The sequence below is a fragment of the Triticum aestivum genome, chromosome 2A (genome assembly GCF_018294505.1).
Source record: "Triticum aestivum cultivar Chinese Spring chromosome 2A, IWGSC CS RefSeq v2.1, whole genome shotgun sequence".
NCBI classification, from domain to species: Eukaryota; Viridiplantae; Streptophyta; class Magnoliopsida; order Poales; family Poaceae; genus Triticum; species Triticum aestivum.
In genome coordinates, this window is record NC_057797.1 from 732000901 (window position 1) to 732018792 (window position 17892).

Sequence of the window (17892 nt, forward strand, 5' to 3'; positions counted from 1 at the left end):
CACTTCCATATACGAGAAACATATCCTTAGTCCTTTTCAGGTATTTCAGGATGTTCTTGACCGCTGTCCAGTGATCCATTCCTGGATTACTTTGGTACCTCCCTGCTAAACTTATAGCAAGGCACACATCAGGTCTGGTACACAGCATTGCATACATGATAGAGCCTATGGCTGATGCATAGGGAACATCTTTCATATTCTCTCTATCTTCTGCAGTGGTCGGGCATTGAGTCTTACTCAATTTCACACCTTGTAACACAGGCAAGAACCCTTTCTTTGCTTGATCCATTTTGAATTTCTTCAAAATTTTGTCAAGGTATGTGCTTTGTGAAAGTCCAATTAAGCGTCTTGATCTGTCTCTATAGATCTTAATGCCTAATATGTAAGCAGCTTCACCGAGGTCTTTCATTGAAAAACTTTTATTCAAGTATCCCTTTATGCTATCCAGAAATTCTATATCATTTCCAATCAGTAATATGTCATCCACATATAATATCAGAAATGCTACAGAGCTCCCACTCACTTTCTTGTAAATACAGGCTTCTCCAAAAGTCTGTATAAAACCAAATGCTTTGATCACACTATCAAAACGTTTATTCCAACTCCGAGAGGCTTGCACCAGTCCATAAATGGATCGCTGGAGCTTGCACACTTTGTTAGCTCCTTTGGATCGACAAAACCTTCTGGTTGCATCATATACAACTCTTCTTCCAGGAATCCATTCAGGAATGCAGTTTTGACATCCATTTGCCAAATTTCATAATCATAAAATGCGGCAATTGCTAACATGATTCGGACGGACTTAAGCATCGCTACGGGTGAGAAGGTCTCATCGTAGTCAATTCCTTGAACTTGCCGAAAACCTTTTGCGACAAGTCGATCTTTGTAGACAGTAACATTACCATCAGCGTCAGTCTTCTTCTTAAAAATCCATTTATTCTCAATTGCTTGCCGATCATCGGGCAAGTCAACCAAAGTCCATACTTTGTTCTCATACATGGATCCCATCTCAGATTTCATGGCTTCAAGCCACTTTGCGGAATCTGGGCTCACCATCGCTTCTTCATAGTTCGTAGGTTCATCATGATCTAGTAGCATGACCTCCAGAACAGGATTACCGTACCACTCTGGTGCGGATCTTACTCTGGTTGATCTACGAAGTTCAGTAGTATCTTGATCTGAAGTTTCATGATCATTATCATTGGCTTCCTCACTAACTGGTGTAGGTGTCACTGAAACAGTTTTCTGTGATGAACTACTTTCCAGTAAGGGAGCAGGTACAGTTACCTCGTCAAGTTCTACTTTCCTCCCACTCACTTCTTTCGAGAGAAACTCCTTCTCTAGAAATGATCCATTCTTAGCAACAAATGTTTTGCCTTCGGATCTGTGATAGAAGGTGTACCCAACAGTTTCCTTTGGGTATCCTATGAATACACATTTCTCCGATTTGGGTTCGAGCTTATCAGGTTGAAGCTTTTTCACATAAGCATCGCAGCCCCAAACTTTAAGAAACGACAACTTTGGTTTCTTGCCAAACCACAGTTCATAAGGCGTCGTCTCAACGGATTTTGATGGTGCCCTATTTAACGTGAATGCGGCCGTCTCTAAAGCATAACCCCAAAATGATAGCGGTAAATCAGTAAGAGACATCATAGATCGCACCATATCTAGTAAAGTATGATTACGACGTTCGGACACACCATTACGCTGTGGTGTTCCGGGTGGCGTGAGTTGCGAAACTATTCCACAGTTTTTCAAATGTACACCAAACTCGTAACTCAAATATTCTCCTCCACGATCAGATCGTAGAAACTTTATTTTCTTGTTACGATGATTTTCAACTTCACTCTGAAATTCTTTGAACTTTTCAAATGTTTCAGACTTATGCTTCATTAAGTAGATATATCCATATCTGCTCAAATCATCTGTGAAGGTGAGAAAATAACGATATCCGCCACGAGCCTCAATATTCATCGGACCACATACATCGGTATGTATGATTTCCAACAAATCTGTTGCTCTCTCCATAGTACCGGAGAACGGTGTTTTAGTCATCTTGCCCATGAGGCATGGTTCGCAAGTACCAAGTGATTCATAATCAAGTGGTTCCAAAAGTCCATTAGTATGGAGTTTCTTCATGCGTTTTACACCGATATGACCTAAACGACAGTGCCACAAATAAGTTGCACTTTCATTATCAACTCTGTATCTTTTGGTTTCAACATTATGAATATGTGTATTACTACTATCGAGATTTAGTAAGAATAGACCACTCTTCAAGGGTGCATGACCATAAAAGATATTACTCATATAAATAGAACAACCATTATTCTCTGATTTAAATGAATAACCGTCTCGCATTAAACAAGATCCAGATATAATGTTCATGCTCAACGCTGGCACCAAATAACAATTATTTAGGTCTAATATTAATCCCGAAGGTATATGTAGAGGTAGCGTGCCGACCGCGATCACATCGACTTTGGAACCGTTTCCCACGCGCATCGTCACCTCGTCCTTTGCCAGTGCCCGCTTATTCTGTAGTCCCTGTTTCGAGTTGCAAATACTAGCAACAGAACCAGTATCAAATACCCAGGTGCTACTGCGAGCATTGGTAAGGTACACATCAATAACATGTATATCACATATACCTTTGTTCACCTTGCCATCCTTCTTATCCGCCAAATACTTGGGGCAGTTCCGCTTCCAGTGACCAGTATGCTTGCAGTAGAAGCACTCAGTTTCAGGCTTAGGTCTAGACTTGGGTTTCTTCTCTTGAGCAGCAAATTGCTTGCCGTTCTTTTTGAAGTTCCCCTTTTTCTTCCCTTTGCCCTTTTTCTTGAAACTAGTGGTCTTGTTAACCATCAACACTTGATGCTCCTTCTTGATTTCTACCTCCGCAGCTTTCAGCATTGCGAAGAGCTCGGGAATAGTCGTGTTCATCCCTTGCATATTATAGTTCATCACGAAGCTCTTGTAGCTTGGTGGCAGTGATTGGAGAATTCTGTCAATGACGCAATCATCCGGAAGATTAACTCCCAATTGAATCAAGTGATTATTATACCCAGACATTTTGAGTATATGCTCACTGACAGAACTGTTCTCTTCCATCTTGCAGCTATAGAACTTATTGGAGACTTCATATCTCTCAATCCGGGCATTTGCTTGAAATATTAACTTCAACTCCTGGAACATCTCATATGCTCCATGACGTTCAAAACGTCGTTGAAGTCCCGATTCTAAGCCGTAAAGCATGGCACACTGAACTATCGAGTAGTCATCAGCTTTGCTCTGCCAGACGTTCATAACATCTGGCGTTGCTCCAGCAGCAGGCCTGGCACCCAGCGGTGCTTCCAGGACGTAATTCTTCTGTGCAGCAATGAGGATAATCCTCAAGTTACGGACCCAGTCCGTGTAATTGCTACCATCATCTTTCAACTTTGCTTTCTCAAGGAACACATTAAAATTTAACGGAACAACAGCACGAGCCATCTATCTACAATCAACATAAACAAGCAAGATACTATCAGGGACTAAGTTCATGATAAATTTTAAGTTCAATTAATCATATTATTAAAGAACTCCCACTTAGATAGACATCCCTCTAATCCTCTAAGTGATCACGTGATCCAAATCAACTAAACCATGTCCGATCATCACGTGAGATGGAGTAGTTTCATCGGTGAACATCATTATGTTGATCATATCTACTATATGATTCACGCTCGACCTTTCGGTCTCCGTGTTCCGAGGCCATATCTGCATATGCTAGGCTCGTCAAGTTTAACCTGAGTATTCTGCGTGCGCAACTGTTTTGCACCCGTTGTATTTGAACGTAGAGCCTATCACACCCGATCATCACGTGGTGTCTCAGCACGAAGAACTTTTGCAACGGTGCATACTCAGGGAGAACACTTCTTGATAATTTTAGTGAGAGATCATCTTATAATGCTACCGTCAATCAAAGCAAGATAAGATGCATAAAAAGATAAACATCACATGCAATCAATATAAGTGATATGATATGGCCATCATCATCTTGTGCTTGTGATCTCCATCTCCGAAGCACCATCATGATCACCATCGTCACCGGCGCGACACCTTGATCTCCATCGTAGCATCGTTGTCGTCTCGCCAATCTTATGCTTCCACGACTATCACTACCGTTTAGTAATAAAGTAAAGCATTACATCGCGATTGCATTGCATACAATAAAGCGACAACCATATGGCTCCTGCCAGTTGCCGATAACTTGGTTACAAAACATGATCATCTCATACAATAAAATTCAGCATCATGCCTTGACCATATCACATCACAACATGCCCTGCAAAAACAAGTTAGACGTCCTCTACTTTGTTGTTGCATGTTTTACGTGGCTGCTACGGGCTTAAGTAAGAACCAATCTCACCTACGCATCAAAACCACAACGATAGTTTGTCAAATAGACTCCGTTTTAACCTTCGCAAGGACCGGACGTAGCCATACTTGGTTCAACTAAAGTTGGAGAGGCAGTCGCCCGCAAGCCATCTCTGTGCAAAGCACGTCGAGGGAACCGGTCTCGCGTAAGCGTACGCGTAAGGTTGGTCCGGGTCGTCTCGTCCAACAATACCGCCGAACCAAAATATGACATGCTGGTAGGCAGTATGACTTGTATCGTCCACAACTTACTTGTGTTCTACTCGTGCATATAACATCAACATCATTAACCTAGGCTCGGATGCCACTGTTGGGTTTCGTAGTAATTTCAAAAAAATTTCCTACGCGCACAAAGGATCATGTGATGCATAGCAACGAGAGGAGAGTGTTGTCTACGTACCCAACGCAGACCGACTGCGGAAGCGATGACACGACGTAGAGGAAGTAGTCGTACGTCTTCACGATCCAACCGATCAAGCACCGAAACTACGGCACCTCCGAGTTCGAGCACACGTTCAGCTCGATGACGATCCCCGGACTCCGATCCAGCAAAGTGTCGGGGAAGAGTTTCGTCAGCACGACGGCGTGGTGACGATCTTGATGAACTACAGCAGCAGGGCTTCGCCTAAACTCCGCTACAGTATTATCGAGGAATATGGTGGCAGGGGGCACCGCACACGGCTAAGGAATCGATCACGTGGATAAACTTGTGTCAACTTGTGTGTTTAGAGGTGCCCCTGCCTCAGTATATAAAGGAGGAGAGGAGGGGAGGCTGGCCGGCCATAGAGGGAGGCGCAGGAGAGTCCTACTCCCTCTGGGAGTAGGATTCCTCCCCCCAATCCTAGTCCAACTAGGATTCCTCGGAGGGGAAGGGAGAGAGGGGGGCCGGCCACCTTCTCCTAGTCCTAATAGGACTAGGGGAGGGGGAAGAGGCGCAGCCACCTTGGGCTGCCCCTTTCTCCTTTCCACTAAGGCCCATGAAGGCCCATATGGCTCCCGGGGGGTTCCGGTAACCTCCCGGTAACCCGGTAAAATCCCGATTTCACCCGGAACACTTCCGATGTCCAAACATAGGCTTCCAATATATCAATCTTTACGTCTCGACCATTTCGAGACTCCTCGTCATGTCCGTGGTCACATCCGGGACTCCGAACAACCTTCGGTACATCAAAATGCATAAACTCATAATATAACTGTCATCGTAACCTTAAGCGTGCGGACCCTACGGGTTCGAGAACAATGTAGACATGACCGAGACATGTCTCTGGTCAATAACCAATAGCGGGACCTGGATGCCCATATTGGCTCCTACATATTCTACGAAGATCTTTATCGGTCAGACCGCATAACAACATACGTTGTTCCCTTTGTCATCGGTATGTTACTTGCCCGAGATTCGATCGTCGGTATCCAATACCTAGTTCAATCTCGTTACCGACAAGTCTCTTTACTCGTTCCGTAATACATCATCTCACAACTAACATATTAGTTGTAATGCTTGCAAGGCTTATGTGATGTGTATTACCGAGAGGGCCCAGAGATACCTCTCCGACAATCGGAGTGACAAATCCTAATCTCGAAATACGCCAACCCAACATCGACCATTGGAGACACCTGTAGTACTCCTTTATAACCACCCATTTACATTGTGACGTTTGGTAGTACCCAAAGTGTTCCTCCGGTAAACGGGAGTTGCATAATCTCATAGTCATAGGAACATGTATAAGTCATGAAGAAAGCAATAGCAACATACTAAACGATCAGGTGCTAAGCTAATGGAATGGGTCATGTCAATCAGATCATTCTACTAATGATGTGACCTCGTTAATCAAATAACAACTCATTGTTCATGGTTAGGAAACATAACCATCTTTGATTAACGAGCTAGTCAAGTAGAGGCATACTAGTGACACTCTGTTTGTCTATGTATTCACACATGTATTATGTTTTCGGAAAATACAATTCTAGCATGAATAATAAACATTTATCATGATTATAAGGAAATAAATAATAACTTTATTATTGCCTCTAGGGCATATTTCCTTCACCTGGATCTCCAAGTTTCTTTGGTATTCCACCCTTAAAAGTATAATTAGCAAGCATGGTGGAAATTTCACCTTCCGGTATCTTTCTTTTATTAGTAACAATTTCCTTCATATACTTAGCATAAGGATTCATTTTAAGCATATCAGTCAAACGCATACGCAAAAAGATAGGTCTAATCATTTCAGCAAAGCGCTCAAAATCATCATCATCCTTTTTCTTGGATGGTTTAGGAGGAAAAGGCATCGGTTTCTGAACCCATGGTTCTCTTTCTTTACCGTGCTTCCTAGCAACAAAGTCTCTCTTATCATAACGTTGATTCTTTGATTGTGGGTTATCAAGATCAACAGCAGGTTCAATTTCTACATCATTATCATTACTAGGTTGAGCATCAGCATGAACATCATCATTAACATTATCACTAGGTTCATGTTCATTACCAGATTGTGTTTCAGCATCAGAGATAGAAATATCATTGGGATTCTCAGGTGTGTCAACAACAGGTTCACTAGAAGCATGCAAAGTCCTATCATTTTTCTTTTTCTTCCTTTTAGAAGGACTAGGTGCATCAATATTAATTCTCTGAGAATCTTGCTCAATTCTCTTAGGGTGGCCTTCATGATACAAAGGTTCTAGAGTCATTTAACCCCTCTAGTCATAACTCTAACAACATTATCATTTTTATTATTATTTAATTCATTGATCAAATCATTCTGAGCTTTAAGCACTTGTTCTACTTGAGTGGTAACCATAGAAGCATGTTTACTAATAAGTTTAAGTTCACCTTTAACATTAGCCATATAATCACCCAAGTGTTCAATCATATAAGCATTCTGTTTCAATTGTCTACCAACATAAGCATTGAAGTTTTCTTGTCTAACAATAAAGTTATCAAATTCATCTAAACATTGGCTAGCAAACTTAGCAGGAGGGATTTCAGCTTTATCATATCTATAGAGAGAGTTTACCTTTACTATTTGTGTCGGGTTATCAAGGCCGTGTGTTTCTTCAATAGGTGGTGAATTAAGACCATGTATTTCTTCAACCGGAGGTAAATTCTTAACATCTTCAGCTTTTATACCTTTTTCTTTCATAGATTTCTTTGCCTCTTGCATATCTTCAGGACTAAGAAATAGAATACCCCTTTTCTTCGGAGTTGGCTTAGGAGTTGGTTCAGGAAGTGTCCAATTATTTTCATTAGTCAACATATTTTTCAATAGCAATTCAGCTTGATCAACAGTTCTTTCCCTGAAAACACAACCAGCACAACTATCCAGGTAATCTCTGGAAGCATCGGTTAGTCCATTATAAAAGATATCAAGTATTTCATTTTTTTGAGAGGATGACCAGGAAAAGCATTAAGTAATTGGAGAAGCCTCCCCCAAGCTTGTGGGAGACTCTCTTCTTCAATTTGCACAAAATTATATATTTCCCTTAAAGCAGCTTGTTTCTTATGAGCGGGGAAATATTTAGCAAAGAAGTAGTAAATCATATCCTGGGGACTACGCACACAACCAGGATCAAGAGAATTAAACTATATCTTAGCATCACCCTTTAATGAGAACGGAAATAATTTAAGGATATAATAGTAGCGAGTTTTCTCATCATTAGTGAACAGGGTAGCTATATCATTTAATTTAGTAAGATGTGCCACAACAGTTTCAGATTCATAGCCATAGAAAGGATCAGATTCAACCAAAGTAATTATATCAGGATCAACTGAGAAATCATAATCCTTATCAGTAATAAAGATAGGTGAAGTAGCATAATCAGGATCATATTTCATTCTAGCATTCAGAGATTTTTCTTTCAACTTAGCTGATAGTTTCTTAAGATCACTTCTATCATTGCAGGCAAGAAAGTCTCTAGCAGTTTCTTCATCCATAACATAACCCTCAGGAACAACAGGAAATTCATATCTAGGGGGAGAATTTTCATCATCACTTTCATCAATATTATCTGTTTTAATAATTTCATTCTCTCTAGCCCTAGCAAGTTGTTCATCAAGAAATTCACCTTGTGGCGCAGTAGTATCAAGCATAGAAGTAGTTCCATCATAAGTATCATGCATAGCAGAAGTGGCATCATCAATAACATGCGACATATCAGAATTAATAGCAGAAGCAAGTTTAGGTGTCGCAAGCTTACTCAAAACAGAAGGTGAATCAAGTGCAGAGCTAGATGTCAGTTCCTTACCTCCCCTCGTAGTTGAGGGGAAAATCTTGGTTCTTTGATCTTTTAAATTCTTCATAGTGATAAGAAGATATATCCCAAGTGACTGAAAGAGTAGAGCTATGCTCCCCGGCAACGGCACCAGAAAATAGTCTTGATAACCCACAAGTATAGGGGGTCGCAACAGTTTTCGAGGGTAGAGTATTCAACCCAAATTTATTTATTCGGCACAAGGGGAGCCAAAGAATATTCTCAAGTATTAGCAGCTGAGTTGTCAATTCAACCACACCTGGAAACTTAATATCTGCAGCAAAGTATTTAGTAGCAAAGTAATATGATAGTAGTGGTAACGATAGCAAAAGTAATATTTTTGGGTTTTGTAGTGATTGTAACAATAGCATCGGAAAAGTAAATAAGCGAAGAACAATATATGAAAAACTCGTAGGCAATGGATCGGTGATGGATAATTATGTCGGATGTGATCGATCATGTAACAGTCATAACATAGGGTGACACCAGGGCCGACCCACAGCTATACTGGGCCCAGGAGCAAGTTAAGAATAAGGGGCCCTTCTTCATGCACAAAGGCTCAAAAATATTGTTGTACTTTAATAACAAAGTAAATATCCATGTTCTTGAATAAAAAACGAATAACTCATCTCTTCCAAACTATCCAACTTAAGGCATAGTAAATCAAACTGAGTATTTCATGTTTATACCAATACCATGACGATCAGAACTTAACATGATACTAGTAGAAAAATACTTTCTTGAAGACATGTAACTAAATAAGCTGCATTAAAATATTTAATACAAGTAACAAAAGCACGTGGAAATGGATTTATGTTGATGTACTACATAGCTGGCTTGATCGGCATGCCACAACAGTCATCACGAACAAGAAGATGATACCATGAAGTGAATAAAATTGCTCCTTATCGTAAGGTCCTGACCAAGAGCAAAAGAAGATCCATGCGGATGTGGCTATGTGGAATATTTGAATTGAGGAACAAGATTACAGGAAATAAGAACATGTACCATCTCGGTCTCTCCAACATCTAGTTGATGGGGAGTGAGCAGAACATTGAGAAGGAAGGAGAATCAACTGGGAATGAATTCACGCCTTATGTATCCATTAATGGCTAGATGAGACCTTGGAATCGAAGAGGAGTTTGAGGGGCGGCGCTGTACTAGGAGTTCGCGATTTGAGGAAGTAGAGGAGTCCCGGAGTAAATAGAGAACGATGGTCCTGGGTGCAGTGCAAACGGCGGACTCTGATTAGCCATCGATTCCTTCGTGGGGCTGTCGACTTGGGCCTTTTTTTCCCGCTGTTTATCGTCGTACTTGTTAAGGAACATTACCTGGGCTGGGGCCCCTGCCTGCTCGGGGCCCAGGGCGGGTGCCCCATTTGCCCGGCCTATGGGCCGGGCCTGGGTGACACAGAACTAGCTCCAATTCATCAATGTAATGTAGGCATGTATTCCAAATATAGTCATACGCGCTTATGGAAAAGAACTTGCATGACATCTTTTGTCCTACCCTCCCGTGGCAGCGGAGTCCTATTGGAAACTAAGGGATATTAATGCCTCCTTTTAATAGAGTACCGGACCAAAGCATTAACACACAGTGAATACATGAACTCCTCAAACTACGGTCATCACCGGGAGTGGTCCCGATTATTGTCACTTCGGGCTTGCCGGATCATAACACATAGTAGGTGACTATAGACTTGCAAGATAGGATCAAGAACTCACATATATTCATGAAAACATAATAGGTTCAGATCTGAAATCATGGCACTCGGGCCCTAGTGACAAGCATTAAGCATAGCAAAGTCATAGCAACATCAATCTCAGAACATAGTGGATACTAGGGATCAAACCCTAACAAAACTAACTCGATTACATGATAAATCTCATCCAACCCATCACCGTCCAGCAAGCCTACGATGGAATTACCCACGCATGGCGGTGAGCATCATGAAATTGGTGATGGAGAAAGGTTGATGATGACGATGGCGACGGATTCCCCTCTCCGAAGCCCCGAACAGACTCTAGATCAGCCCTCCCGAGAGAGTTTAGGGCTTGGCGGAGGCTCCATATCGTAATACGCGATGAATCCTTCTCTCTGATTAATTTCTCCCCGAACACGAATATATGGAGTTGGAGTTGAGGTCGGTGGAGCGTCAGGGGGCCCACGAGGCAGGGGCGCGCCCGGGGGGTAGGCACGCCCCCACCCTCGTGGACAGGGTGTGGGCCCCCTGACGTGGATTCTTCTTCCAGTATTTTTTTATATATTCCAAAAATAATCTCCGTTGATTTTTAGGTCATTCCGAGAATTTTTATTTCTGCACAAAAATAACACCATGACAATTCTGCTGAAAACAGCGTCAGTCCGTGTTAGTTCCATTCAAATCATGCAAGTTAGAGTCCAAAACAAGGGCAAAAGTGTTTGGAAAAGTAGATACGTTGGAGACGTATCAGGTCTCCTCGAGAGTTTTGGTCGAGCGAGAGGGCCGGGGGGTGCTCCCGTGGTATAAGTTATCACGGTCGAGAGGGGGTATATATATCGACCGCCCCTCATTTCGAAGTTATCCGGGAGGGGGTTATATTGACAACGACAGATGGATACATGGGAAAATGATGTTATCGGGGAGGGGGTATATCGACCCCGCCTCGTGTTGAAGTTATCAGGAGGGGGTATATCGACCCCCCCCCCCCCCGTGTTGAAGTTATCGGGAGGGGGTATATCGACAATGACATACCCAATTTTTTTCTTCTTCTCCTCTATTTCTTTCTTCTTATCCTCTTTTTTTTCCTTTTTTCCTCTTCTTCTCCTCTTCTTCTCCTTTTTCTTTTCCTTCTTCCTAAACTAAACGTAAACAATAAAAATTACTTTATGAACAAAATTACAACAGAAAAAAAACAATAAAAATTGTATGAACAAAATTACAACAGAAAAAAAATCATTAAAATTCTATTAAAAATGACATATTCTTTGCATATGAACATAGAAACATTTGCATATTCTACAATAATATCACCAAAAAAATTCTATGAACAGAAAAAAAATCCTAACTTTTGCATATGAACATACATACATCATCATCGTCATCATCTACTACTACAATATGAAAAAAAATCTATATGTGAACAGGGCCTTCGTCGTCGGCGTCGGGGCGGGCGGCGGCGTTGGGGCGCGGGGGGGGGGGGGGGGGGGAGAGGAGGGGGAATGGCGCGGTGAGGCTCATAGTGCAGGCGAGCGGCGGCAAGGTCAGGGCAGGGCGCTCGGCGTGCGTGACGGCGAGGTCGGGGCAGCGTGGCGAGGTCGGGGCAGGGTTCGGCGACGGCGAGTTCGGGGCAGGGCGCGTCGAGGTCGGGGCAGGGTGTGGCGAGGCCGGGGCAGGGGCGACGGCGACGACGGAGACGGCGGTCGGGGGCGGCAGCCTGGCGGCGTCGATGTCGTCGGCGTCGTCGGGGAGGAAACTGCGAGATGAGAAGTGGAAATTTTCACAAGTCTTGCTTATATACACGAAGCATTGGTCTCGGTCTCTTTTCAGCAGCCCAAAGGGTGGGAAGCAGAGGCCTTTGGTACCGGTTGGTGGCACCAACCGGGACTAAAGGGGTGGCATTGGTTCTGGTTGGTGCCAAGAACTGAGACCAAAGGCCACCTTTCGTCCCGGTCCGAGCCACGAACCGGTACCAATGGTCTTGTGCTGGAACTGTCGCGGTGCGGTGGGATGTTTAGTCCCACCTCGCTAGCCGAGAGGCTTCGACAGTGGTTTATAAGCGCTATTGTGCTGACCACATCGAGCTCCTCTCTAATGCAGGCTTACGGGCCTAAAGTCACTTTGTCTGCTTGTGGGCCTACTGGGTCTAATGCGGGCTGAATCCTAGCCCATGGGTGAGTTTCTAGTCGTATTCAGGCCGTGGTGGCCCAGTAGGTGGCATTTTTTATTTTTTCCTGCTTTTTTGTTATCTGTGTTGCTTTATTTTTTTTATATTTTTTCTACTTACAACAAAATACTTACTGTTTTTCAGTGATTGTTTTTTATTTTAGGTAATAAAAATAATAAACTTTCTATTAGTGCCATTAGTTTTCCAATTTGAATAGTTTAAATTTTAATTCTTTGAAATTTGTGTGAATCACTAGTTTGTGATTAACTTTACTATAAAAACAAAATACTTACTGTTTTCAGTGATTCTTTTTGATTTTAGGTAATAAAAATAATAAATTTTCTATTAGTGCCATTAGTTTTCCAATTTGAATAGTTTAAATTTGAATTCTTTGAAATTTGTGTGAATCACTAGTTTGTGATTAACTTTACTATAAAATAAAATACTTACTGTTTTTTAGTGATTCTCTTTGATTTTAGGTAATAAAAATAATAAACTTTCTGTTAGTGCCATTAGTTTTCCAATTTGAATAGTTTATATTTGAATTCTTTGAAATTTGCGTGGATCACTAGTTTGTGATTAACTTTACTATAAAAATAAAATACTTAATGTCTTTTAGTAATTCTTTTTCATTTTAGGTAATAAATATAATAAACTTTCTGTTAGTGCCATTAGTTTTCCAATTTGAATAGTTTATATTTGAATTCTTTGACATTTGTGTGAATCACTAATTTGTGATTAACTTTATTATAAAAATAGATTTTGGAGTGATTCTTTTTCCTGCTATTTAATATTACTGTATTTTATCATTATATTCAAAAATAGTTTTTGTTATTTTAGTTTCTAAAAAAATTATGATAATTCTTTTTGCTATTAAAGTTTCTAACAAAAAAGTTATTTATGAAATTTCTTTTTGCTTATAATGTTTTGAACAGAAAATACTTTGAATTTTAGTTGCATAAATTTTATATAATTTTAGTTTCAATAATACTAGAGGTTGATGAATTCTTTTTAGTTGATTCCTTTTGCTATTAGAGTTTCATTAGAAAAATTTAGTTCATTGTTTTTTCTAGTTCATTCTTTTAGTTCATTATTTCTTCTATCAGAGTTTCATAAAAGTTTTCTATTTCATTATTTTTGCTATTAGTTCATTTTTTGCACTAAATGACCCTACAATTGAAAAGCACTACAAATTAACTCTGAAAAGGTTGAAAGTTGGTATGGTATCATCATTTCATCCACATAGCATCTGGTAAAAAAGTAGAGATGGTTACGGCAAAACTAGATGCACTTCGTATACAAAATGGAGAATCTCTTTCGAAGTATCAGGGTTTTAGACGAAAACTCATCTGTTACAAAGGGATTTCATTTTTTTTGAACTTATTTGAACTCCAAACTTTTTGTGTGTTCAAAATGCACCATTCATAGCCACATTATCAATTTTCAACCCTTTCTTACTTCATTTGTTATTTTTCATGCAACCATTTTGCTTGTTTGCCTCAGCCACTTCGAGAAACATAATTATGTGTGTCTGTCACCGTACATCCATTGCCGGTTCATCTGCTTGCATTATATATAATTGTGTGTGTCAAAAACCATTACAGAATCACATGGATAGATAAGTGACCAAATTAATAGAAGTTCATCATCACATTAAAATCAAAGTACATACATAGTTCAAATTGAACAACATATAGCTCTCCAGAGCATCTACTTAGACCATACATTGGAACTATGTAAATCCTTTCAATGCAACAACAAATGCGATCATAATCACAACCAAGGTAACAATTGATCCAACGGCATAATGATACCAAGCCTCGGTATGAATGGCATATTTTCTAATCTTTCTCATCTTCAACCGCATTGCATTCATCTTGATCTTGTGATCATCGACGACATCCGAAACATGCAACTCCAATATCATCTTCTCCTCCTCAATTTTTTTTATTTTTTTCTTCAAGTAATTATTTTCTTCTTCAACTAAATTTAACCTCTCGACAATAGGGTCGGTTGGAATTTCCGGTTCAACTACCTCGTGCATAAATAAAATCCATGTCACATTGGTCGGCATAATTATCATAAACAATAAATGAACCAAATAGTTATAAAAAGATAATATATACCACATCTGAATCATAGCTAGGACGAGGGCCAACGGGGGCGGATACCAAAACCATCGCACTATATAATAACAAGCAATAATGAAAATAAGAAAATTAGACAAGCATATATCTAAAGTAAGAATATTTTTTCTTTCAGAAAGAAGATAAGAACAAGAGGCTCACCACGGTGGTGCCGGCGACGAGATCGGCGCAGGCGATCGACGGCGGTGAAGACAGGGACAGGACATGACGGACCGCTAAACCTATGCAAATCTTAGAGAAAATGGAGTTTGGAGGTCGAGCTTCGAGAGAAGAAAGCTTAACTAGTGTGGCTCGGGCATTTCATCAAACACCTCATGTGCATAGGAGGTGAGCTAGAGCACCCAAATGCCCTCCCCTCGCCGGCTAGAAAAAACAAAGCACTGTGGAGTGCTCTGCTGCGGCGATGGGGTATATATATAGGCAGCTCATTTGTCCCGGTTTGTGGCTGGAACCGGGACTAAAGCTCCACCTTCTGTCCCGGTTCGAGCCACGAACTGGGACCAATGTATGTGGGCCAGGAGCGAGGCCCATCGGTCCCGGTTCATGCCTATAATCGGGACAAATGGATCCAGATGAACCGGGACCAATGCCCACGAGGCCCCGGCCGCCCCCCCCCCCGGGCTCACGAACCGGGATGTATACCCCCATGGGTCCCGGTTTGTGACTGAACCGGGACTAATGGACTGGCCAGGTCCGAACCAAAGCCCTGTTTTCTACTAGTGGCTAGACGTGCCCTGAAACTGAAGTCTCACTGTTGCTTCGCCATTCGCCGTCATACACAAATGATGTTATAGCGTTTGAAGTTTTTTTAACACGGGACAAACGTAAGCACTTATATACACGCGCATACACTCACTCCTATGGACGCACACATGCACACCCTACTTCTATGAGTACCTCCGAAAGACTGAGCCGGCATATCATCTTGAAATTTACGAAGTCACCGTAGGCACCTCGTCGTCGACGGGAACGTCTCCTCCCATTAAATACGCATCGTTGAAAATTCTAAAATAAATCCAGAAATAAATGTGAGCATCAGGATTTAAACCTCGGTAAGCTAAAAATATCACAGTCCTCCTAACCATCCAACCAGGGACGGAGCTACAGGGTGGCCAGGGTGGGCCGTGGCCCACCCTGAGATTTTGGAGCAGCCTATTATACCTATGGATATTTAACTGGGCCAAAAAAATAGCCCAATAATTTCCGCTGCGCACGCATTCAGCCACAGCCCACAACCACGGCCTCGTTGGCTCGTTCTAGATCGCGCCAGCCAGTCCCGATGCCAATCCGACGACCGATGCCCTCGCCTCATTGCCGCGGCGCCGCCGTTCCTCATGGCCTCGCCGGCTCGCCGGTCGCCGGCTGGAGCCCAGGCCGCCTCCCCTTCCTGCCCGGCGCCCCTGGCTCTCGTCTCCCCTGCGCCCCCCGCCCTGCCCTTCTGCCGTTCTGCACCGTTGACCCGAGCCGCGGCTGCCTTGCCCTGCCGCCCGCCCGTCCCCTGCCTTCGCCCCCTCCGCCCTCCCTGCAAAGTCGGCGACCGTCGGTGCCGCTCAGCAGCCAGTCTCCGGCCGTCCGGTGGCAACACCGCAGCAAACATGCAAATCAATTTAAGGTACTGAAACCCCCTAATTTTTTATTTAGGGTTTGCTTTTTGCACTATGCTATCATGAATTGATGAACACATACATAATTTTGGACATCATTTCTGACTCAATTAGTTTTATTGATAGAAAATAAATTTTATTGCAGGAATTTTGAAGAATGAAGAGGGCCGGAAACATTGTTTCTCTTTTCTAGAGAGAAGCTATGAAGATAGGGAAGAAGAAGGCAATGAATTTGTCAAATGTGGCCGAAGAGCAAGCCAGAGAACTTGTGTGTATGCTGGTTGTGATTGAAGAGCAAACTCAAGAACCAACAATGGCTATGTCAAATATGGCCGAAGAGCAAGCCGAAGAACTTGTGTGTAGGCCTTGGAAATCTTGTTGATCTCTAGGTTAAGCTTGTTCAAACAGGGAGACATATAGTTCATCATTTGGTGTACTTGCTTCTAAAATTGGTATTGATTCTACCGGTGGCAACAGGTAATGTTGAGAGAGCATTTTCTGCCATGAGTATAGTCAAGAGCAAGTTGAGAAATAAGATGGGTGATAGTCTTTTGGATGATTGCCTAGTCACATACATTGAGAGGGATGCTTTTGCCGAAGTGAAGGAAGATTATATAATTGATACTTTCATGGCAATGCAAAAGCATAGGCCACAAATATAGTCTTTTCGAGCTTCTGAAGGTATGTACTATGGTCTATATAGTATGCACTATGTATGCTTCTCTATGCAAAACTTAGACTTAATTGAGAATTTTAGTGTGTTTGTAAGACCATATTGTGATATTAATCTATTTCTATGTGATATTGGTAAGTAGTTAGAACGCCCAAATGTCATATTTCTTGTTAAATTTTTTTTGTAGGGCCGGACCACCCTGATGTCAAATGCCAGCTTCGCCACTGCATCCAACCACGGGTTGGTTCGTTATAGCTTTCAAAGTTATCACCTGCAAAGTTGGCGTAGTGGAGTGCCTATTCGTCACTCGCCGCCATATAAAATGTTATCACCTGCAAAGTTGGCGTAGTTCATTTCAGAAATGCAGGAAATCCACGATTCCAATCTAACGTACGAACGCCAGCAGCCATGTCACGTCTGCTAGTGGAGGTGTCAAAAATATTCCCCGTCGTCACGTCAAATTGCCCGGCCCCAAGATTGGGGGACTGAGTTTTGCTTCTGAGTTGTCCAAGAAACGTCCCCTTTTTTTTCTTTTGGTGAAAGTCATTATGACAGTGTATATTTTTTTAACATAGTACAAACGCAAGCGCTTAATTATATACATGCGCATACACTCATCCATATAAACGCACACACGCACACCCTATTCTCATGAGCACCTTTAAAAAACTGAGTCGGCATATCAGCTTGAAATTTACAAATATTAATTGAAAATAACAGTTACGTCATCCGTCCAAGTCAAAGTTTTCGTTCCCCTCCGCATGTTTGGCTAAATCATACGCGGCTCTATTGGCCTTTCTTAGACAATGATGATTAAAAACAACTTAAGTAAATTCCGACAAAGGAAGGTGCATTCCGCATACTAGATGGCTGCCACAGGTCCAATAGAATTGCCACCATTTTGCATGACCTCGGCAACATCCATACAGTCAAATTCG